Source organism: Globicephala melas, chromosome 18, assembly GCF_963455315.2.
Source record: "Globicephala melas chromosome 18, mGloMel1.2, whole genome shotgun sequence".
Taxonomy (NCBI): Eukaryota; Metazoa; Chordata; class Mammalia; order Artiodactyla; family Delphinidae; genus Globicephala; species Globicephala melas.
The window spans coordinates 13,316,874-13,342,986 of record NC_083331.1 but is presented as its reverse complement, the minus strand read 5'-3'; the positions used below and the strand labels follow the sequence as shown (position 1 = coordinate 13,342,986).

Here is a 26,113-nt window from a genome sequence, read left to right as displayed (position 1 = left end):
TATTTTGTTTCATTGATACTTGAAGGAAAATTTCATTGCTAAAGATTTTATTTCTTATCTGAGTGCCAACAGTATGCCCTTTTGGAATAATTTAGGTCTAAAAGGGGGAAAAACAAACCTTAAAAATTAAATTTGAGGGCTTCCCTGGTGGCACAGTGGTTAAGAATCTGCCTGCCAATGTAGGCAGGGGACACGGGTTCGAGCCCTGGTCCGGGAAGATCCCACATGCCACCAAACAACTAAGCCCGTGAACTACAACTACTGAGCCTACCCTCTAGAGCCTGTGAGCCACAACTAGTGAGTCTGTGCGCCACAACTACCGAAGCCTGCGTGCCTGGAGCCCATGCTCCGCAACAAAAGAAGCCACCGCAATGAGAAAAGCCCGTGGAGTGCAACAAAGAGTAGCCCCCGCTTGCTGTAACTAGAGAAAGCCCGCATGCAGCAACGAAGACCCAACACAGCCAAAAATAAATTAAATAAATAAATAAATAAATAAATAAACAAATAAATTTTTAAAAAGACCCTATTTCCAAATAAAGTCACATTAAAAAAATGTATCTACAAAAAAATTAAATTTGGGCCTCCTACTTGTATGCATTACATTTGAAAAATGTTAACTCTGTAATGATTATTGGGCCCTGATGTCAATATTATTTGAGACCAGTGTCCATTCTATGGAAGGGGTCAAACTTACACTTCTTGTTACCTGTTAAAGCAAGAATTTTCAACTCTTTTCTGCATAAATGGCTCAGAACCACAGCTAATATTGAGAAAAGTGCCACATAGCTAGGGCACTGAGTTACTGCCCACCCTTTAGATAAAAGTCAATCTATTCTTACCAGATTTTATGTTTGGGGAATTATTTTCAAGAGTTATTTGGAGACAATGTTCAAGAGTTACTTAGCCTCCAGAGTCTTTATCAGATCAGACTCCCAATATGCATACATTCCTACCTGACTTAGAAACGTTGGAAAGATCAAGAACCCCATCTCTAATTAATTCAATTTCTCTAGTTACACTTTTCTTTGTGTGATCTTAACCAATCTCTGGCCTAAATCTTATTATCTAAATAGTTTCCATATGCTGATGACTTTCAAATTCATATGAGTAGTTCAAGCCACTTCACTGAGTATCAGATTATCCAACTACCTATTCAACATCTTCTATTGGATTAATGTGTCTCACAATTAATATCTTCACTTTCTGCATCTCATCCAACATATATCCAAAAAGGGCATCTCTTCTCTACGTAGCAGTCAGAGTGCTATTTCAAAAAAGGGAATCAAATTGTATGCTTGTCTTGTAAAAGTTTCTAATATCATAACCCTTAGAATGAGTTCAAACTTCACTTGTGATGCAAAGGCATGTAGTATCTGTACCCTATCTTTCCTTCAAGGCTGGTTAACAAACCATTGTCTCAACTCCAAACTTAACTCTTCTGTGCTGTGCTTTATTACACTGAGCATGGGAGGCTGCAAATTACATTTCCCTTTTGCAGGCTGGACTGCAGTACAGTGGAAGAGTCATCTGAAAACACCGTTATGACACAAATCGGGAAACACTGAAGCAATGGTGTTCTGTCATATAGAAAGCAGCTTATAAACCTCCTAGAGCAGTAGTTTTCAAACTGCTTTCTGAAGATGTCTTTGTTCCTACACAGGTACCTCAGTAGCTATATCAATGGTAAAGAAAGTGTCCAACAGATGGGGCTTTAAGTCCACAGAGCAGATTTATTCTTACCTTAAAAATGATCAATTTATTTCTTCAATAGTCAGAACACATAGATCTGGAAATCAAGAGAGGGAAATGGGAGAGCTTTCTCTCATTCATTTACCTAATCACTCTTTCACAAAATTGTTGGTTTCCATTTTTACAACTTTGAAGTCTGCTGATTTGGAGGTCCTCATTGCCAATGGAGGAATACTTCTGCCAAGGGGCCCAACAATAGTTGAATTGGAAGCTGAATAGGAAGCTGATACTGCCACCTGGCCATTTGGTTCTCCTCATGACACTGAACCAATATGGAAAGAGAGTTACTCTCCCTGGTTGGGGTGACGTATTTTGATTACCAATGATAAATTGGGCTGTTGTTAAACAGGGAGACTAGAGGGCCAAAATTTTCTCACAGGTGGTACCTTTTGTTACTTTCATGTCCTATGGCAGTCATAAAAGAGCTGTAGTCAGACAATTGAAAACTGAAGGTCTAAGCCATTGCACAAGATAAAGAATCTTGGGGAAATCTGAGGTCCTCAACAAGGTAAAGATAACATGGAATGGGTAATACAGACGGAAGTAGGAAGTAGAAATAGAAAGTTACTAGTGTCTATAATGACCTCATGACCAGTTAGTTGCAGGAATGAGAACAGTAGCAGCTATGAATTTTTTTTCTATTATTATGTACATATTTTTGTTAATAAAACTAGTTATTTCCTTTTTTCTCCTGCTATTTATTATCTTAAATAGGATTGTTGTAATGGTGAAGTTTATAATTTAGTGTTTACTTTCAGAACATTCAGGTGAGACTGCTACTGAATTTGGGGAATAATTCACACCTCCCAGAGATGGATGCTGTAACATTACCCAGTAATGAGCGCTGTGACTGTGGGACTGTCACTGTTTGTGTGACAGTGACTGTTTGTGTCTCCCCTTTAGCAGGAGAAGGTGAGAATGTCTTCATTTGTCCAAACTATATTAGTAGGAGAGTTTGTTAGTTGAAAGCATGAAGTTGTTACTATTACGTTGAACTTTAAATAGATTTAGATGGGATACCAGGTAGCGAAAGAAGTGAACTCTATTGGTTATCAAGCTATTGTCACAGCTCCACACCCACCTTCCCCAGGTTAGAGCCGAGAAAGGGTGGAACCCTTAGCATATTGAGCATGAAAGGAGCCACAGTAAATAGTATTTCAGTATTTTAGTGATGAGGTGTGAGGGAGGAGAACCATTCTCTAGTTCTATGATTTGGTTTCAGTCTTATCATGAGCCTCTGCCTCGGAACTACGAACTTCCTCGTATTTCTCAGGGTTTTTTTTTTCTCTCCCCTTAGGTGGGAAAGACTGAGTAGGGTGGGCTGGAGTTGAGTAGTCCCCTCTCCCAGGTCAATTAGTCTCTGTTAATACCCCAGCAGTTTAGGCTCTGGTTAACTAGTTTCCACTGAGGGCATGTCTTATTAAAAAGGAAAGAGTGCTCTAGCATACTTAAAAATTGTTCCTTTTCCCCTCCCCCTGTCCCAAGCAGGAGGGGACTTTTCTTCTGTATTTACTGTGGGAATCTGGTCAAGCTCCTGCACATAATTCACAATCTTGTATTCCCCTCCCCTCCAAACACTGGACCTCCTGGTGTTTTAATCTACCAGCGTTGTAAGCACTGAACCTCCAGTAATTCAGCAGTTCCAGTTCAGGTTTTTCCTACGCCAGCACTGACTCCCACTGAGGTTTCTATTTGTGAGTCTCTGTTCGGGTAAATTGTTATTCTCTGCATTTCCCTGTTACTGTCACCCATCTTGGAGGCAGTGGTTTGCCCTGTGTCCTCCTGTCTCTTAAGGGTCCAAGAAGAGTTGCTGATTTTTCAGACTGTTCAGCTTTTTACTTGTTAGGACAGAGTGGTCACTTCCAACTTCCCTACAGGTGGAACTAGAAACCAGAACTCTCCAATTCTTGACTTTTCAAAGCAAAAAGTAATAAAATGTATTGTGGGGTTAATCATATGTGTAGAAGTAAAGTGTATGACAAAGTAGCACAACATCTTGGAAAAGGAAAATGGAGTTTACATTTTATGGTTCTTCTATTATAAGTGAAGTGATATAATATTACTTGAATGTAGACCAAACAATGATTTTTAAAGATGGCTGCTGTAAACCTAAAGTAATCGCTATAAAAACAAAACAATAAGGCATAGTCCATAAACCGACAAAGGACATAAAATTAAATAGTAAAGAATAGTCAATCCAGAAGAATACAGAATTTTCAAGAAAATTCTCTTCTTGGCAGTAGACTAGACTCAGAGAGTCAAGCTGTGAATTGGTTAAGGTTAATTGCTAGCTTTATGGTATGAAGCTAAGAAATGCAAAATGCAAAATTTTTCAATCTAGCTACTAGCAATTCTACAAATGCAATGAGATATTTCAGTAAAGACTTATAAAACTATTAGAAGACTTTAATACTAATTATATGCAGAAGAATTATATACAGATCCAAGTTAGTGAATACCCCAAATTAAAATAAATCCTGGGATAAATTAGATCACTTTATTCACTTTTGTTTAAAAGACAGCTATATTATCTTTTTGTAATTTTTTATCTCATTCTGAAATGTTATGAAGCATAATATGAAGTTTATGTGAGGCTTGGGTTAACTTTCTCATAGAAAGCCTAATTAATTTTTTTTGGTGTTGTTGGAATGTAATTGTTTTACAATGTTGTGTTAGATTCTGCTGTACAACAAAGTGAATCAGCTCTATGTATACATATATCCCCTCCCTCTTGGACCTCTCTCCCACCCCCCATTCCACCCATTAAGGTCATCACAGAGCACCAAACTTCACATTTTTTTCAATAGCACTTTGGCGGTCAGATATGTTATTACTTTTAGTACATGCAACTAATGTGACATTAATTACCTTTAATCTTTCAAAATTAAATAGGAATCTGAGAAATTAATTTTGTTGGCATTAAAGAGCAACACAGTTTAAATTAAATTAAGTTGTAATATATGAAAATCATACAACAAAGAAAAGATATATGCTTACTTCCAAAGATAATTAGTAATTACATTGGATTGATTTTATAATTTGTTAATTATTTCATTATTAACATAACTAATTTATTAATTAATTCTCTGTGGAGATGGGCAAATATTTTTTCTACTAGTACTATTTCAATATTTTATACACATAAAATAATCAAAATCTATGACATGCTAGGAAGGAGATTTCTATCCATTTCTTTCTCTCTCTTTTTTTTTGGCCCTGCCGTGTGGCTTGTGGGATCTTTGTTCCCTGACTAGGGATTGAACCCAGGCCCTCAGCAGTGAGAGCGCAGGGTCCTAACCACTGGACCACCATGGAATTCCCTCAATTTCATTATGTACTACTTTCTGTGGTACCTTGTTCAGAATATTTGTTGCTCTGTCTCTAATCCTTAAATTAGATCATAATTATGCAAACCAGAATCAAATTTTTGAACGGTGTGGTGCTTCAATTGATCTAATTTCACTGAAAGAATAATATGACAAACCAGAGATGCCAAATTTATAAAGAAGTGAAATAAAATTCTCAGAATAATTTCACAGTTGAGCTCCACGGTGTTCCGACTTTAAGGTGACCCTCGTTATCCCCACCTTCTTCATATCCTGGCTTTTATGTAATTCCCCCCACTTGTGTGCAGGTTGTACCTATGACTTGTTTAGAATCAACAGATTGTGGCAAAGGTAATAGGCTGTAGGCATTGTGTGTCCATGAACATAGAATAGTGCTTATCTTGCTAAAGCCTCTCTGTGTGTGTTTGTGTCTGTCTGTCTGTCTCCCTTGCTGGTTTTGAAGAAGCAAGATCCCATAAATCCTATAGCCACAAAGAAATAAATTCTGCCAACAACCTGAGGGAGTTTGGAAGTAGATCTTTCCCCAGTGAAGCCTATGATAAAATCCCAGCCTGGCTGATGTACTGATTCCAGCCTTATTAAATAGTAAGCAGTGCCTGCGTTTCCGACCCACAGAAATTATGAGATAATAAACATGAGTTGTGTTAAGTCAACTAATTTGTTGTACAGCAGAGAAAACAAATACAAGCCCATCTCTACAGAATCCACTGCAATGGAAAGCATTATGTAGGTAATCTTAGTAGATCAACACTTGTAACTTCAGGTAAGCTAATAAAAGCCTCAGGGCAATTTACAGGTAATGGCTCTAGTAACGGAGATTTAGATAAGTACTTTTGCAATCGGTTATATTTAGAGAAATCATAACTCTCCTTTAACAAGTGACTCTAAATTTGAATTTTGTTAACCCTAAAAATATCTATAAATAACTCAAATTTTTAGATAGGCTTACTGGTGCAGTGTATAATTATTATGCAAGAAATCTGAATGGTAACAATTGACTTTTCAAAACACAAAACTACTTGGGATGATGGTAGATATTATACTGAGTGTTTTTCAACATCCCTTTATTTTGCATAGTTTCAATAGGAATCAATCTTCTTTTCTACCAGGATATAAATGGGCTATACAACTATGCAACAAAGGCCTTATTAAGTGTATTATATTTAAAGATACCTCTTCTTTAATTAGGCATAAATGCCTGCTGTTAGAGATCAGGTATTGTATTTCAAGTGTGGGAACAAAGACTATTATGGTCTGTTAGTAAGTAGTACAATGATAATAGAGACACCCCTTGGAAGTAGTAAATGATGTCATTTTCTGGGGTGAAGTTTGTGGACTTAAAGAAATGAGATAGAGCCAACATTATTGTTACAGCAGCCAAAACCTTAAAGACACACATTTCCTGCTCCTGTTGACTACCTTCAGATTTTGATGCATGAATAAAGACTGGTAAAGTAAATGTTTGAAACGTTATAGGCCATAGAGAAAGCATCCTGTATTTCTTAAACTTATCTCCAGATAAGAGTAACATTGCTTGGACTCAGAGACTGTCATACAGAGTGAAGTAAGTCAGAAAGAGAAAAACAGATACCATATGCTAACACATATATATGGAACCTAAAAAAAAAAAAAAAAAATGGTTCTGAAGAACCTAGGGGCAGGACAGGAATAAAGACGCAGACCTACTAGAGAATGGACTTGAGGACACGGGGAGGGGGAAGGGTAAGCTGGGATGAAGTGAGAGAGTGGCATAGACATATATACACTACCAAATGTAAAATAGATAGCTAGTGGGAAGCAGCCGTATAGCACAGGGAGATCAGCTCGGTGCTTTGTGACCACCTAGAGGGGTGGGATAGGGAGGGTGGGAGGGAGACGCAAGACAGAGGGGATATGGGGATGTATGTATATGTATAGCTGATTCACTATGTTATAAAGCAGAAACTAACACACCACTGTAAAGCAATTATACTCCAATAAAGATGTTAAAAAAAATAGTAACATCCTTGCCTTAGTATTTGTCAGCACTGTATGGCATTAGATTCGTTAACTGTATAACAAGGAAGTTTGAATGTATTTGTTAATGCTTTTTGATAGACCTAATTAAATATATCAAAACATACACAATAAGGGTCTAATTTCAGAGATTCACAAAAATAGCTGTCATTTAAAGTTATTTGACTTAATATTTTATCAGGAAGTTTTTCCCTAGAATTGGAAACTTAGTTATAAGGAATAAAATCAGTGAGTACTTAAATCTTGCATTGAATCCTGTTTGCTATTGTATTGTATAAATAAAGCTGGAGTCTAAATTTCACTGCTGATAAGAATTTTAGCAAGCTTTTTACAAGCAACACATTCCATATATTTCTTAACATAAAATTATAATGAAAATGAAAATGACCAAAAATGGGGAATGGAGAAAAAAAATGAAGTTACGTGTTTGAGAACATTCTGATAGCTACTGGAGAGGTGTCTCTGCTTAGCTGACCTAACTGACCTTCCTTTGACACATTTGGCACCTCTGGGCTAATTGGCTGTTTAATAGGCTGTGAAGCCTGGTTTGGTTCTTTTGATTAACATCCAAATTCAACATGCTTATCATGTCCTTCTCAACTGTGTTCCTCATCATTCCTGACTCCTTTCATCTCTATATATTGGAGATTATTAGGGAGATATTTTGATTGTTTTTAATTTTTGCTGGGAGGGGAGATCTTAAATTGAAAGGGATTACCAAGTATTATGAAAAAAATTGCACGTGTCATCTGACCTCAACACCAGTGCTTACTCAACCACCATAATCACCTGCATTCTAACGGAGGTGGGGAGGGCTGTCCAACATACTTCATTATTCTGAAGGTGAAAATCAAAAGTCATGTACCACAATGCTCACTGCAGCACTATTTACAATAGCCAGGACATGGAAGCAACCTAAGTGTCCATCAATAGATGGATGGATAAAGAAGATGTGGCACATATATACAATGCAATATTACTCAGCCATAAAAAGAAAAGAAATTGAGTTATTTGTAGTGAGGTGGATGGACCTAGAGTCTGTCATACAGAGTGAAGTAAGTCAGAAAGAGAAAAACAAATACTGTATGCTAACACATATATATGAAATCTAAAAAAAAAAAGGTTCTGAAGAACCTAGGGGCAGGGCAGGAATAAAGATGCAGAAGTAGAGAATGGACTTGAGCACATGGGGAGGGGGAAGGGTAAGCTGGGATGAATTGAGAGTGGCATGGACATATATACACTACTAAATGTAAAAAAGATAGCTAGTGGGAAGCAGCCGCATAGCACAGGGAGATCAGCTCGGTGCTTTGTGACCACCTAGAGGGGTGGGATAGGGAGGGTGGGAGGGAGACGCAAGAGGGAGGGGATATGGGGATATATGTATACATGTAGCTGATTGCCTTTGTTGTACAGCAGAAACTAACACAAAAATGTAGAACAATTATACTCCAATAAAGATGTTTAAAAAAAAGAAATATATATATATATAAATATTGGATTTAGGAAAAAAAAAGGCAGTTCCCTGTGTTGTTGCATAATCAAAAAAAATTACTTGCCTTCTTACATATATACATGAAGGTATGTATTCTCCTTAGTGAGGAACAGGCTGGAGAAATATAGTGTTATCATAGCTGACAAACAGATGGTTCTTGTAGTAGGAAAAATAATACCCTAATCTCCAGAACGTGTGAATATGTTACCTTAGGTGGCAAAGGGGAATTTGAAGATGTGATCAAATTAAGGATCTTGAGATGAGGAGATTATCCTGAATTATCCAAGTGGGCCCAACGTGATCAGAAAGGTCTGAATAAGAAGTAGGCAGGAAGGTCAGAATCAGAGAAAGAGAGGTGACGACGGAAGCAGAGGCTGAGTGATGTGGCCGTGAGCCCAGGCATGTGCAAAGTTTCTAGAAGCTGGAAAAAGCAAGAAATGTATGGGTTCTCCCCAAGTGCCTCCAAAGAAAACGAGTTCTGCCATCACCTTGATTTCTAGCCCATTGAGACTGAGTTTGCATTTCTCACCTCCAGAAATATAAGAAAATAAATTTATGTTGTTTTAAACCACTGAGTATGTGGAAATTTTGTTACAGCAGTAATAGGAAATTAACACAGTTCCTTTTTAGTCAGCCAAACACAAGCCTTCTCATGTGTGGCTTGCCGGTGTCTGAGAGTACAGTGCAAACAAAACACCACTGACTTTTTATCAACTGGGTTGTAAAATGTGTTTCTTCTTCCTGTTTACCCCCTCCCAAGTCTTAGAAGTTTATGAAGTCTTGTTCATAAACCTCTAAGAGCATCTTTCATATCTTTCACAACGATTATTTTTCTCCCTGTGTTTAAGAGCTATTTTTGAAGACCATGTTTGTATTGTTTTATCAGCCTGAGAGGTGAAATGAGCATATCAGTGAGCACAGAAACTGTAATGATAAAATGGAAATTAAAACAGATTCTCCCCCATGTTCTAGAGGTCTTGGGAACTCTGTGAAACAGCAAAAATGTGTCCCATGAAGTTCATTAGGTGTGTTCCATGAAGTCCCTAAAGAATAAGGAAACCCTCATATCTTTTATTGTAACACTGAGATATTTCTAAAAGTGAACAAACACAATGTGCATAATGACGGGATGCTGACTCTTAGTCATCACCAGCCAGAATAATATTGCCTTCTTTCAAATTCTAGAAAAGTTATATTATGGTTGGTCATTTATTGGCACTGAGGAAGGCCAAATAACACGATGGAGAGCAACTTTGACAAGGAATTATGGGTCCTGAGTTGTAATTTCGGCTCAGAAAAGACTGTATGACTTCAGGCAATCGTCAAACTCCTGAAGAACTCAGTTCATACAAAGAATAAATGAGGCAAGGAGGATTTGATACTTTTAAGGTGTTTCTTCATCTCTTAGGATTCTAAATTCGTATGATTTTTGTAGACTGCTTTATACTATAATTTCCTATCATGTTCTATTTTCCATCTAGTAACATACTATGTTTACTTATACCTGCTTTGCAATTTTGCAAATTTGTTGTGAGACTTAAATAAACATATCTAAAAGTTTGAAACAACTAGCTCAGGGCCTGACATTTGTAGGCACTCCATAAAATGCTATCGATGGGTAGCTAGCTAGCTAGTTAGATGACACAGACATAATGGATAAATCATGCCTAAGTACTTAACAGTAAGAGATAATATCAGAAACTTCTTTGAATTTCTTACACGTACACCAGCTTCCAGAAGAGCACAGGAGGTGCATGGCTCAAAAAAATCTTTTTCTCTTTGTGTCTTTGGCACTGTAGGAACCAGTTGGAGACAGATGTTAAGTGAAAACTGCTAAGCATTAAATGGAAAACAAACTAGATAATTTTTTTAAAACCTGAAAAGGAGTTAGAGCAATTAGATAGTGTATGTGTATTACCTATTATAATATACTATAATATATAGTATATATAGTATGTATACTGTGTGTGAATATTTTATATATACATATATATGTGTGTGTGTACATATATATATATATATATAAAATAATTTCTTTCAAGATGTTAGATTCTATTCTAGTCTTTCCCATTAATTCTAGACAACTCATCCCAGAGGATTAGAACATGTTTGGTAAAGTCCTTTTTCAAGCTAATGTAACTTTACAAAGTCCCTAGGGCTTTCAATTTTTCTATGAGAAGAAGGGCTCTGATCTCATTTTCTTTCTTTCTTCTTCAGTACCCAGAAAAAAGAGAAAAATACAAAGACCAGGTGTGTGATCCTATCTGATTTATGTAGTAATTACAGCAAAGTACCTCACAAAGCATGAAATGGAAGCATTAATGGAAGAATAACAACAACAACAAAAGCTTTGGGGAAAGAATCAGCAGGCGGTAGGGAAGGGCAGTAAAGAATCTACTGAAGCTGGTCAAGGCTTAACGCAGAAACACCACCCAGATCACCTGTAAGGAGGATGTCAGGCCTGTTCTCTGTTGGGGGTAATTAGCTTAAAACAAAACATTAGGAAGACAGTGTTTATTATTTTTTAAAATAATCTATAATATTTAAAGAAATTTTAGTGTATAAAATTTTCTTGATTGTTTTAGAAACTTGGGGCTTTTACATGGCATTTACAGAATTTAGTGTAGTAATTACCCTTAGGAAGAATGATTTTGAAAGAGAAAAATGTATACATTATTATGAGTCTGGAAAACACTGCCTAATTTTCCATCTGAAACGATAAGGTTAACATTATATACAAACTTCTTTTTTCTTCTCTATTTCTGGTATTGTATGTGCTTTTACTTTAGAATATGAACTTTATCATTTCTGGATTTTTTTAAGAGAATTTCTGTATTCTATTAGCATTATGTTTAGGATAGCCCCAAATACAACACTTCTTTGTTTAAAATATAACTTCCTCTTACAGAATCAATACTCCAACTTCTGAAAACGTGGTGGCACAGAATATCCTTGCCAACATGACGATAATATCTTATATATCAATAACATTTAACAGCTTTCGTAATGTGGGTTGCCTCAGTTCTATAGAATCGATGATCTTCATTTTAGAAAAGCTATTTTGGGCAGTGCATAGGTGGTTCATAAGTGGTGAAACCAGGTCTAAAGCACAACCCTCTTGGATAACTGCGTATCATACCTAACGTCTCGTTCCCATTTATTCAGTATAGTGTTTTTGCCTCAAGAACTTTAGATCTGGAAGCTTAACTACCTGATACTTGAGAATACTATATAGCAAGAGGTCAGAGCACGTAAGGGTCACAAGATTAGCTCTCAGGATCGGGATCAGAAAATCATTGAGATGCAAGAAAGCTTAGGAATTACCCAACTCAACTTGCTAACCCTTTCTTGTACTTAAGAAACACCACTGGGAATCTTATATTCGCTGTTTTGCTAATGTGCAGACAGGTGCACACACACATAATTGTGTACAAACATTACGAATAACAGACTAAGGCCCTCACTGTTAATCATCATCATTATGCCATTAACCATAAAGAATTAACTGTTCTTTTTCACCTGTCCATATATGTCAGGTTCATTGAGTTTTCAGTCCTTAAAAAAGAAAATTATGTTGTGGAATCTGAGAAGCTAGTTTTTTTAAAATTGCAATTATTCCTGTGTGGGTTTTTTGTATTTAACTAATGTTTTAAGATAGTATCTGATTTACCAAAAAGTAAAGATAATACGGATAATTCGTGTATATTCTGCATCTAGTTTCCCCAATTGTTAACATCTTACATTACTACAGTACATTTGTCACAACTAAACAGCAATATTGACTCATTATTATTAACTAAATGCCATACTTTATTAAGATTTCATTAGTTTTCCCTAATGTTCTTTTTTCTCTTCCAAGATCCCATCCAGGTTACCTCATTACATTTAGTCATTAAGCATCCTTAGGTTACTCTGGTCTCTGTCATAGACTAGGGTTATGGGCTTTCAGGGGAGAAGACCACAAAACTGAAGTATCATTTTCAAGACGTCATGTCAAGGGTACATCCTGTCAACAGGCCTTCACGACTTATCACTGATGAGGTTAACCTTGGTCACCAGCTTTCTACAGTGTAAAGTCATTCAACTCCCTCTTTCCATACCATATTCTTTGGAAGCAAGTCCCTAAGTGTAGCCCAAAATTTAGGAGTGGGGAATTATCCTCCACCTCTTCGGTGAGGAGATTTACATAATCATTTGGAATTCTTTTGTATAAAAGAGTTGTCTATTTTCCATCAGTTCTTTACTTATCTGATCATTTATTTACATCAGTCTGGACTCATGAATATCTATTTTACACATACTCTGGGTTATATTCCAATACTTTGTTATTTATTCTGTTTCTCAATTTTTTTCCAGCTTTGGCCACTAGAAACCCTTTCAATTGGATCCTGTACCCCTTGGAATACCCTCTCACTTTTTATTTTTGTTTTTAATTTTTTTGTTTGTTTGTTTGTTTGTTTTGCGGTACGCGGGCCTCTCACTGTTGTGGCCTCTCCCGTTGCGGAGCACAGCCTCCGGACGCGCGCAGGCTCAGTGGCCATGGCTCACGGGCCCAGCCGCTCCGCGGCATGCGGGATCCTCCCGGACCGGGGCACGAACCCGTGTCTCCTGCATTGGCAGGCGGACTCTCAACCGCTACGGCACGAGGGAAGCCCTGTAAATAGTTTTATTTGAGCATAGCCATGCTCATTTGCTTATGTATTGTCTATGACTTCTTTCACACTGCCTTGGAGTTGATTAGTTGTGATAGAGACTGTGACCTGCAAAGCCTGAAATATTTACTTTCTGGCCTTTCTTTGTGAAGAGTTTGCTGACCCGTGCCTTAGTTCAACGTGGGCTCAGCTGCGACTTCCATGTCCTTAACACAGGAAGTGTTACTTGGGAGCACTGAACCCAGCCCCTACGGACAGAGGACATAACAAGTCAAACTCCGCCACTTAGTGGGTGTGGGGAAGTTACCCAACTGTGTGAAACTTAATGCTTTTTTGTTGTTGGCCCCAAAGAGTGATGATCAGAGTACCTTCCTCATACGGCATTTTCTGAAGGGTTGTAAGGTTTAAATGTGATGTTGAGAGCTCTTCTCATTTGGCGCCTCTCACACGAGCTGGGAGACCCGGAGCAGATTTCTTACACTCATGCCACAACATCCTCATGTGTAAAAAGAAGACAATTACAGTTGTACCTCTAGGGGTTGTTTTGAGGACTGACGAGTTACTTCTTTAAAAAGCACTGATAAAAGCATTGCTAAGAATGCCTGCCAAAGAGCTGGCACACAGTAAATGCTAGACATTCCTGTCACAATCATTGCCATCAATATTATTACCAATAATGTCATCAAGATTATTACCAATATTTAATTAAATAAAAAATAACTCTAAAAACAAAGTACAAAGAAAATGATTCGAAAATGATGACATAGAATCTCCTAATGAAGAACGGAAAGATTTCTCCTGAGTACCAAATATATCAGAATTATTTGCTTTAATTGGGAGACTGGGATTGACATATATACTCTCCTATGCATTGATATAAAATAGATAACTAATGAGAACCTACTGTTTAGCACAGGGAACTCTACTCAACGATCTGTGGTGACCTAAATGGGAAGGAAATCTAAAAAAGAGTGGATATATGTACGCGTATAACAGATTCACTGTACAGCAGAAACTAACACAACATTGTAAAGCAACTATACTCAGAAAATTATTTCTTTTATAAATTATCATCTGTTTCCATTGGTGGGCTGAAACTTGAACTGAAAGGTAGACCACAGAGAGCAAATGAAAATGCTGGACCTGCCTTGCCTTAATGTAGAGGAAGAACTTCAAAGCCTTAGGGGATCTTTTAGATGCCATATGTAAGTGATATCAGACAATTTTTTACTTTCTCTGACTTACCTCATTTACCGTAATGCTTTCAGGGTCCATCCATGTAGTCACAAATGGCAGGATGGCACTTAGGTTGTTTGCATATCTTGGCTATTGTGCATGATGCTGCAATAAACATGGGAGTGCAGGTATCTCTTCAGTATCCTGTTTTCATTTCCTCTGGGCATATACCTAGAAGTGGAATTGTCGTATCATATGATAGTTCTATTTTTGCTTTTTTGAGAACCTTTGAAAGTTGCTAAGAGAGAAGATCTTAAAGATTCTCACCACAAGAAAGAAAGGGTAATTATGTGACATGATGTTAGCTGACGTTATCATGGTAATCATATTGCAATAAATAAGTGTATCAAACCCACACATTGTACATCTTAAACTTAGTAAATTATACCTCATTAAAGCGGGGAAAACGAATTCATCCTCTAAGTCTGTGGATAGTTAGGGAGTTTGGGATTGACATGTACACACTACTATATTTAAAATGGATAATCAACAAGGACCTACTTGATAGCACGGGGAACTCTGCTCAATATTATGTAACAACCTAAATGGCAAAAGGATTTGAAAAAGAATAGATACTTGTATATGTATAACTGAATCACTTTGCTGTACACCTGAAACACACACAACATTGTAAATCAACTATACTCCAATATACAATAAAAAGTTAAAATAAAAAAATCTGGGGAAAACAACGTTAGGGAGATTGGAATGCTAGAGTGGATTTGTCATTTAAAACCTATTCACTCTCCCTGGGCAAGTTCAGAAGACACACATTTCATCAAGACTGGGAGGAATACGGCCATGAAAAAGAAAGAAAGAATGCCATTTGCAGCAGTACGAACGGACCTAGAGATCGCCATACTGAGTAAAGTAAGTCAGCCGGAGAAAGACAAATATTATGTATCGCTTATATGTGGAATCTAAAGAAAAGGTACAAACAAACTTATCTACAAAACAGAAATAGAGTTACAGATGTAGAAGACAATCTTATGGTTACCAGGGGGTAAGGGGGAGGTAGGGATAAATTGGGAGATTGGCATTGAAATATACACACTACTATATATAAAATAAATAACTAATAAGGACATTCTGTATAGTACAGGGAACTCTACTCAATACCCTATAGTGACCTATATGGGAAAATAATCTAATAAAAAAGTGGGTATTTGTATATGTACGGTTGACTCACTTTGCTGTACCCCTGAAACGAACACAGCATTGTAAATCAAGTATACTCCAATAAAAATCAGTTGAAAAAGATAAAAGACTGTGAGAAATTTGTGAAGGAGCCTCAGCATCCTCTGTGATTGCTTTTCTCTCTAGACCAAACTTTCCAGTGGAAAGCATGTTACTGGATTGGGAAACATTAGTGCAATGAGAGTGATTGGGTCCTGGAGTGGCTGGGGCTAGCTAAGTGGTGGCACTCAACCACTGAAGGTAAGGTGGGTGTGGCTGTCATAAAGAACAATAGAGTTAAAGAAGCAGTCAGAATAATTTGACTCACAGAAGCCTGTGGTGTTAGCTCGTTGATCATAGTGTTCCTGGAAGTGAGATAGATAGAAAGCCTACCAAATTCTTACTTGATCTTTACGGGCAGCAAAGTTCTGGGTCAAGTGAATAAAATTTAACTCGAAACATAAAAACCCTGTAACATTTATACTGTTAATATTTCTCCCAGCCTTTCCCAGGCTTACTGTGTATTGGGGAAAAGGAAATGGTCAGACCTTTTGGAGATCACTGGGCACCAGTTCTGAACCGACACTGATTCCAGGAGGTCTAAAACATCACTGTGCTCCACCGGAGCAGTGGTTTATGAAGGCCTGATTATCAGTGGAATTTTAGTTTAGGTCCTTTGCACAGTGCGTCCAGTAGATCCTTGAACCCGTTCTGTCATTATTTCCCCAGTTTCAGAGTATATAGTTGGAATGAACATGCTCATCACCTGGCAAAATCCCAGCATTGGTTCACTGGTCTGTGAGGCGAGGGCTATTATAATGGGAAAGGCCAAATGGAAGCCATCAGAACTGCCTCTACCTAGGAAAATAGTAAACCAAAAGCAATACTGCATTCCTGGAAGGATGGCAGAGGTTACTGCCACCGTCAACAACTTGAAAGACACAGGGGTGGTGATTCTCACCACATCTCCATTTTTCTTTCTTATTTGGCCTGTGCAGAAGACAGATGGATCTTGGAGAACGATAGTGGATTATCATAAGCTTAACTAGTGTGCGATTCCAATTGCAATTCCTGTGCCAGATGTGATCTTATTGCTTGAGCAAGTTAACATGTCCCCTGGTACGCGGTACACAGCTACTGATTGGGCAAATGCTTTGTTCTCTATCCCTCTAAAGACCACCAGAATGAGTTGGCTCTCAGCTGACACCAACAATACACCTTCATTGTCCTATCTCGGGGTATATAACTCTCCAGCTTTATGATATAATTTAGTTCTCAGGGATCTTGATCACCTTTCCTTTCTACAAGGTATCAGCCAGGACCATTATATTGATGACATTATGCTGATTGAACCTCATGAGCAAGAAGTAGCAACTACTCTAGATGTGTGTGTCAGAGGTTGGGAAATAAATCCAACAAAAATCCAGGGACTTTACACCTCAGTGAAATTTCTAGAGGTCCAGGGGTATGGGATATGTTGAGTTATTCCTTCTAAGGTAAAGCATAAGTGGTTGCATCTTACCCCTCCTACAACTGATAAAGAGGTCTTGTGATCTGACCCAGATGCCATCAAGAAGGCTTGTCCTGACCCAGCATGCAACCAAATGGGTAACTTTCTCCAGACCCATCTACCGGGCATATGGTAGTCCTCTGGGAAGTGATTCAACGTGTAAGTGTGACGTGAACAAGACAACATCTTGAATCTCGGCATAAATCTGACACAGCCAGTGTTTCATCTGTGCAGGGTAAGCATCATTATATTATGTAGGGCCAACATTCAAAATTACTTGCTGTGGCAAGAACTGATTAAAAATTGCTTGGGGACTGATGAGACATTCCTCTTCTCTTGCTTCACTTTGCTATTGAAAACATGACTGGAGCAAGTAAATACATAGTGTAAGTGAGAAAGCACCCGTAGTACTCAGACAACTCAAAGAAAGAGAAAGATGGATGGCCAGATAGAAATAGGTTAGGCTTTGTGTTAAAAAAGAAAAAGAGTTGCTCTTGAAAGCTAAGTGATTCATTGGAAAAATGAAAAAAGCAAAGAAGTATGGTTATATTTGCCCACCAGACTTATTAGGCAGTCCCATTACATAGATTACTACCATAAAACACAACCATGTGAAAGCATCCTTCTGACTTCTTGGTATTGCCCATTTAAAAATGAAATCTATAAACTTTATGGATAAAATTAGATAGCCAATCCCCTTAAATAAATATAAACAAATGAACATCCACACACTGAAAGTAACACATATCCAAAGACATCATAAAGATTAAAAGGAATATAGAAAAGTGGTTATATTAATAATTTTTGAAGTAAATATAAATAATCATTCAGTACATATTAAATTCATTACTTTGTTAGTAATCAAAGGAATTCAATTAAAACAATACTGAGACACCACTTCACACATATCAAGCTGGCTAAGATTTTGTAGATGGTTCTCTAGACAGTGAGACAGACATTCCTATCCACTGCTGGTCAAAATGAAAGTTGGTCCGACCTGTAGGGAAAGAAATTTTAAAATGCAAAGATAGATTTTTGAAAACTCACTGTCCTTAATCCTAGAATTCCCACATTAAGAGCATTTTCTAGGGAAATAAATAAGCATTTGTACAGAAAGTTTATACAAACATATGCATTAAATCTGTATCCATAATAGTAAAAATATTTATGAACACAAAGGAAATAATCTAAAACTCCATAAATAGGGATTGGTTGAGTCAAGAATTGTGTAGACATCGCTTGGAAAATTATACAGTACTGAAAGAACTTTTTAAAGGTTAAATATAATACCATATGTAAGCATTATTACCAAGTGATAAATGGAGAATATAAAACTGATTTCAGAGTGAAAAATTTTGAATCAAAGTTTTCTATAAAAAGTTATCTTGATCAATAGCCAGGTATTTTTACACATCCATACCACCCACAAACCCATATGCACTCATATGTAAATAGTCTATATATCTGATGGTGTACAATCTTATTTTTCTCGACATTTTGTAATTTCCAAATATATACATTTTCTACATTGAACATATGTGATTTTATCACTCAGAAAAAACAAAGTAAACAAAATGCTATGAAAAGAAATAGCTCGTAACAAATTTACGTTGGCGCTTGCGTTAATTACAATAAAAGCTGTCTGTTTTGTTTTTAGTTTTTTAACAAATCCTAGGTTTGATAGTCAAAAGCCATTGCTTTAGTTTTCCAAACAATATCCAGATTAAGTAAATCTAACAGAAACTGACTGCTCGTCTCTGCCAAAAAGTAAAACTCTTGCAAGTGACAGCTTGTGACACTAACTTACTTGGTGAGCAGCTATCTTTTTACATAATTCACCAAATGGGCCCAGAGCTTTGCATCTGGGGTTTATGATACATGAAATGTCACCGCTGGTTTTCGTAAGAGATCCATATTGCAAAATGTTCCTTCTCAGAGTTGGTCATGGGACTCTTGTCCTGCAGTTGTATATCAACTGGATGAGCATAGGCTGAAACAGTAGGAGTACACATTTCCAGTTTTGGGCAGATTCATGAATTTGTCAGCAAGAAAGATAATACCTTCAGCAAAAGCCATGGAGAAGTCATGCTAAGAGGAAACAGTATTCACAGTTCCCTAAGCTGGCTCCCCCTTTATTCCTTGGACGTTTTTGCTTTTATTTCACCTGTTGCTACTTTTTAAAGTAGCCCTAGATGATAGACAGGAAACATAACTGTCACAATTAAATTTGTAATGTTATATATATACATATATCACTATATTTAATATGACTATTTAATATATGTGCTTAGTAAAATCCTTTGGGGAAAATACAAAATTAAAATCTCAGACACGGAAGGCACGAAACGTCATTGTATACACATGTAACCTATGTGTGTGCACACATACAGGTTTAGAGGAAATTACTTAAAGCTAGAAAATTGGTTAGGAGATTTTTTTTTTTTTTTTTTTTTTGCGGTACGCGGGCCTCTCACTGTTGTGGCCTCTCCCGTTGCGGAGCACAGGCTCCGGACGCGCAGGCTCAGTGGCCATGGCGGTTAGGAGATTTTAATCGGTGACAAATATCATGAAAATGTTCATTGTCACCTCACCACCAATTAATAGTAAAAAGTATGGGCAACATAAAGACCAGCTAGTGAAAGTCATTGACCCTTTTATTCTCAACAAAGGCTAACACATGCCTACCAATTCAGTGATCTCTATGGTCATTTTCATTTAAGGTGACTGGCTCTGTTTATAATTATCTATCTATCTAGCTACAGAGCTGCTGTACTTCAGCATATCTCAAATTATTTTGGTGGCAATCTTTTTAAGGGTTTATTTTGCTCCTCAGACAGTTGTCCTATAAATAATAGTGTAATCTATACTATTGGCAGAATTCTTCATGTTTATGCATTAAGTATCACTAAAAATACATTGCACAATTTCATATTGGAAAAAAAATTAAACTTTGACTCTTTTAGGCTATAATTTATAAATATAAACAGATTTTAAAGAAATAGAAGTTTTAAATATAGACAAATATGGAGTCACTAATAGTTCAAAATAGTAAGTATCAGATGAAATCAGATTTACAGAATTAAAGATATCTGCCCTATTATTTAGTATTTGTGATGAGAAAATGCTTTATAAAATTATATAAAGATAATATATATTCTGTCACAGGAACTATCAGTTTTGCCTTAACAAGCTTCTTTTTCATGTTTTGACAAAATTTGTCATTGCTTTAACTTAAGTTTTCATTAGCACCACAGTCCTTAGACCTACCCTATCTTAATGATAGCTGCTAATACCTTTTTAGTCTTGAATAATAAAAAAATACATATTGAATCCAGTTTTGGGCTATTGATTGTATAAATGACAGAAAAAAGCATCAATAGGCAGGGGAGATTATTTGACAGTTATTGAATACAGAAAGAAATAATCTGAAAGGTGCTTTAGGTATATATGTGAGGTGACCTTTGGGGAAATTGTTGAGATGGGCAACTGTTAAGAGGAAATGGCAAAATAGCAAAAACTTAAACAAAGATTTGGCAATGGAATAGGAAAGTAAGGGGAATGTAGCAAAAGCAATCGGGTGAAAAGACAAGTGTCCAAAATCATTTTATTCTCCTTTGTATCCCCTGAACCTAGAACAGTGCTGTCCACTGGTGCTCAACCTATGTTCATTGACAGAAAGGAAACAGTGAATTATCTGTGAGTGACCAAGGAAAAAAGCAGCATTACTCCTGTCCAAGCTACCTAACCAGGAATGGGATGGCTTTTTAAAACAAGGGTATTATTCAAATCATTTGGAAAGGAAATGATGGCAAGCTAGTTTAGAGAGGAAATTATTTGAAAAGAATGACTATGGTTGAAATACAGAAAGCAGTTTTATAAATGTCAGAAAAAGTGGAAAATAAATGATTGCCACATATTCATCTTTTCCCACAAGCACAAACATAGCCCAAAATATTCGACTACCCATTAAACACATATTACACAAGGATGAAAAGATGTTTACAAGGGTATTCTATAGCTTATAAAGCGCATTCATGCTTCCATGATTTACATTATCTGAAAATTAAGGCAAGATTTTTTTAGATGGAGCAGATAGAGGAGGCAGTTTTATTATCATTTTATAGATGAAATACATGAGGATAAGAGAAGATAATTTTAAAACACAGCTGATTAAGAAGCAGAACTATATTCTAAAGCTTCTATCTTTTTCTTTTTTGTCTATATAATTTAAATTATATTTATAACCAGAGGTTTCATACAATAGAATTCACTAATTTTAAGAGGGCAATTTGGTGAATTTTGACAAATGTATTAAACATTGTAACCATATCCACATATAAGGTGTCGGGGAGGAAGAAAATTTTCCTCCATTCTTCTAGGTTCTTCACTGCAATTTTGTGTTTGTGTGATACACTTGATACAATCTATGAACCAGTATTGATATATTATTTTTTTGATATATTATTATTAAAATAGAAGTTCAACCAGTTTACGGTATGATTTATTCTTTGCATCTATAGTTCTATGGGCTTTTGACAAATGCATGATGTCATGTATTTGACATTACATTTTCATGCAGAATAGTTTCACTGCCCTAAAAATTCCCTGTGCCACACCTATTCATTCTTCTCTTTCCTACCAACCACTGTCAGCCACTGATCTTTTATTTTCTACAGTTTTGCCTTTTCTAAAATGGCATATCATTAGAATCATAAAGCCTTTTAAGAATGGCTTTTTTCACACAGTAATGTGCATTTATGTTTTATCCATATTTTTTCATGGCCTGATAGCTCATTTCTTCATAGTGTTGAATAATATTCCGTTGTCTGGATGTACCACAGTTTATTTATCCATTCAGCTACTATGGACCATTTGGTGCTTACACATTTTCACAACTATGAATAGAGCTGTTGTAAAGATCTGTGCACAGACTTTTGTGTGGATATAATTTTTATTTTCTTTAGGTAAATACCAAAAAGAACCATGATTATTAAATTGTATGATAAGATTATGTTTATCTTTGTATGAAACTTTGGACTTTAGCCTACAGGACTGTAAGAAAATAAATTTCTGTTGTTTAAGCACCTTAGTTTGTGGTTCTTTGTTGTGGTAGCCTAAGCAGGTTAAAACATTGGGTTTTGGATCTCAGTCATTCCAATAAAGGTGTGGTGGTAGCTCATTAATTTTAATTTTCCCTTCTCTCAGAGTTTACAGCCATGTATCACCTTTATTTCAATGTCAGAAAACATTTTTTTCATGATCTTATCCATGTTTCTTGATGTTTACAGTGAAGAGCGTATCCCATGTAATCTTTCATGGGTGGTAGTGGAAGTCCTGTCCATTTGTTTTGAGGCATTCTCAGTGCTAAGTCAGTTTGTAGGTAGTCACTCAACCTTTTATTTTGACTTTACTTGGTGTACATTTTTTAATATAGATATCATCTGTGGAATAAATTAAATAACACTGACTCAGCTTCATTCAGAAACAAACAGAAAAATTCAAAAAAAGAATTAACTTCCGCTTTCTTTCTCCAGACTTTCACATGATTAGAAATCTAAAATATTCTGTGTTTCACACAGGAACGATCAAGATGTAACATTTTAGAGTGGCATACTTTGGCATGTTGGCATATTAAATGATCGGAAAGGAGGCTCCCCCCCAAACTTTTAAGACCAAAATGGCAAGAAAAATATTATCCAGACATAACATAAGAACATACAACAAATTACAAAAGGGAATATATACTTACTGCAGTATTTATGGAAAACGAATGAAAAATATTATGGAGATTGAAGGAGAATCTATTAATGATCATTTGCTACACTTAAATTCTGAACCAATTCATAAATATGACTAAAATATAAGGTGCACGGAGAAACAGTCATGTTCGTTACTAAAAAAGTGCCAATGGTGACGATTTCCTTTATTGGGAGGCAAGTGGGCTTCCTAATATTGAATTGCCAGAAGTACATAGAATTTTTTTCCAAATTACTGGTAGAACTGGATCACCAAAGTTCCCACTACAGGAAGACCTGTCTTTGAAAACACACAGCTTAAAGGAAAGGCCCTAGAGTGTGTTCCTTGCCATACCCACAGGCTCCCTTGAGAACTTAGAGGAAAAGGAGCTTGGCTACATATGCAGTTTCTCCTCCCGAAGTCTCAGTTTACTGCTGAAGGTGGGAGAAAGGCTAGAGAGAGGTCACTGCATTATATTCATGATACAAATGGTGTCACTCAAAATAATGGAAATTTGAGAAGTGTTTGTATTAGATGTTTCATCCTTCCAATCTATAATATGGACTTCTTTTTCCTTATTGCATGTATCTGCAGATACAGAGGGCTGACTGTACTGTAAGTTATCTCCAAGAAGGGTCTGAAGCTGTATTTGGGAGGCCTGTAACTGAATACGTAACTGTGGAGGGCTTCTTTCATGCAAACTTAAATGAAATTGCCTGTTCTAAACCATGTCACCAATTCACTGGCAGGTGAAAGTTCAAATCCTGCCCACAAGATCTCAGCTGTCTCTGTTTGGCATGAGTGGGAAGAAACTTATCTTCCCTTGCCCTGTACTACCTATCAGTTCATTTTATAACTTTTCGTTTTATATAATTTTGAACATTACCTACAATGTTAATATTTAACTGAACATTACCTACAATGTTAATATTTAACTCTGAAAATAATGTGGTGCATATCATGTCATTGACGATAACGCCATGGCTCTGATACAGGGTATTTTGAACAATTATGACCTTAAGTTGAAAAAGTATTTTGAACAATTATGACCTTAAGTTGAAAAAGCAGGAGTTAACATCACTATACAATTTTTTGGTTTAAAAATATATTAAAATACATTTACTTTGTGAGTACACTCCATATACCCATTCTCTCTCTGCTTGAGTCTCAATTAAAAATTCCTCAGTTATTGTCAGAGAAAGGAAGAAACCATCAAGAAATCATAAACCAACAGAATAATTTCTTGCTTTAAAGTGAAAATATCACATTGTTAGTTTGAAAGGAGAGGAGAGGTGGGAGGTATATTTATGGAAGTCTTTCTCTGTTAATCATAATTCAACCCAATTCTGAGTGGACATAGCCATTCAAGTCCCCAACCATAGTTTTTTGTTTTGCTTTGTTTTTTTTAATTTTAGGGAAAAAATATACAACCTTAGAGAAAGAAAAAAGGTAGGGAATTCCACCATAAGAAAAAAGTCTCAAGAGAAGAAAATTAGATAGTACATAAAGAAAACTCTGACTTTGGAGGATTCTTTGGTGATTGTACATTTAGAAAAAAGCACTATTCACAATAGCCAAGGTATGAAAACAACTTAAATGTCCACTGACAGATGACTGGATAAAGAAGATGTGGTATAGATATAGAATGGAATACTACTCAGCCATAAAAAATAATGAAATAATGCCATTTGCAGCAACATGGATGGACCTGGAGATAATCATACTAAGCGAAGTAAGTCAGAAAGAGAAGGACAAATACCATATGATACCACTTATATGTAGAATCTAATATATGACACAAAGGAACCTCTCTACAAAACAGAAATGACTCACAGAGATAGAGAACAACATTTGTGGTTGCCAAGGGAAATGAGAAAGGGGGGCGGGAGGGAATGGGAGTTTGGGATTAGCAGGTGCAAACTATTATATATAGGATGGATAAACAACAAGGTCCTACTGTAGAGCACAGAGAACTTAATTCAATATCCTGTGATAAACCATAATGGAAAAGAATATTAAAAAGAATGTATACATATATATGTATAACTGAATCACTTTGCTGTACAGCAGAAATTAACACAACATTGTAAATCAACAATACTTCAACAAAATAAATTTTTTAAAAGAAGCAAAGCAGAAGAGAAGGTGCTTGAACTCAAATACAAATGTAACAGTTGCACAAAACTGTAACAGGAAGGCTAATAGAAAAAATTCTGAGCCTTGCAGCATATGCTGTGGACAATAAAAAACACTATTTCGCTAGGTTCAAAACAGGAAGAGAAACAAGGAAGAGTGAGTTCCAGTCCTTGGAACAGATGGCATAATGTTAACAGAACAACTTCACTGCTGTTTTGCTATTGTCCTATTCACACGGAGAATTTGTCTCCCTGAAACTGCTGGAGGAAGATAAGATGCTGTTTACATCGCAGTGTAGCTGAGAAGGTAGGGAGGTAGCACACAGCTCCAGCACCTCCAGATGAGAACATCTCCAGGCCAGAACAATTACCAGAGGACAGAAAGAAAGAATTTCCAGAACCAGGTTCAGCAATCATTGCAAAGCAAGGAAAATGAGATACGTGACTCGGAAATAATTCCGTTTTTTTAAAAAGAGGTAAATGACCCGTGAGACCTTGACATCAATTATTTAGGTTGCTTCAGTATTGCATACAGAAAAGAATGAAGCAAATACTAGGTTCCAGTATGAATTTATGAAGAACAAACCATGGTATGAAGTGTAATTTCCTTTTTTCTTGGGAAAATAGGAGAATGCCATTACTTCAGTCTCAATTAACTTTTGTGAAAGACTTCTTTTACTCAGTATCACGTTTAGGAGATTCATCCTTGTTTTTGCATATATCAGTAGCTCACTCCTTTTTACTCCTGAGTAATATTGCATTGCATGGATATATCACAGTTTATTTTCTGATTCTTCTATTAATAGATACTTGGACAGTTTCTAGTTTTTTATTACAAAGAAGAATTCTGCTATGGGTACTCTCATCAAAGACCTTTTTAAAAATAGTCTTTCAGTTTTCTCAATTAAATACCTAGGCATGAAATTCTGATATATAATTTAATTTTTATATATATTAAAATATGATTATATATTTATTTATCAGACCCCTTTTTCCAAAGTGAAAGGGAATTGCTATATTACATTTCCACTCACATGAGAGTTCTTGAGTCTCCACATTCT

General features: G+C 36.4%; 1 long non-coding RNA gene across 1 annotated transcript in view; it reads right to left on the bottom strand.

The window, feature by feature from the left end:
- The window catches only part of LOC132593815 (uncharacterized), a 168,302-nt gene that overhangs the window by 25,769 nt on the left and 116,420 nt on the right, over positions 1-26,113 (bottom strand). The window contains exon 5 of the long non-coding RNA XR_009559690.1: positions 14,505-14,666. This is a non-coding gene — a long non-coding RNA (uncharacterized lncRNA). The remainder of the gene's footprint in view (positions 1-14,504; positions 14,667-26,113) is intronic.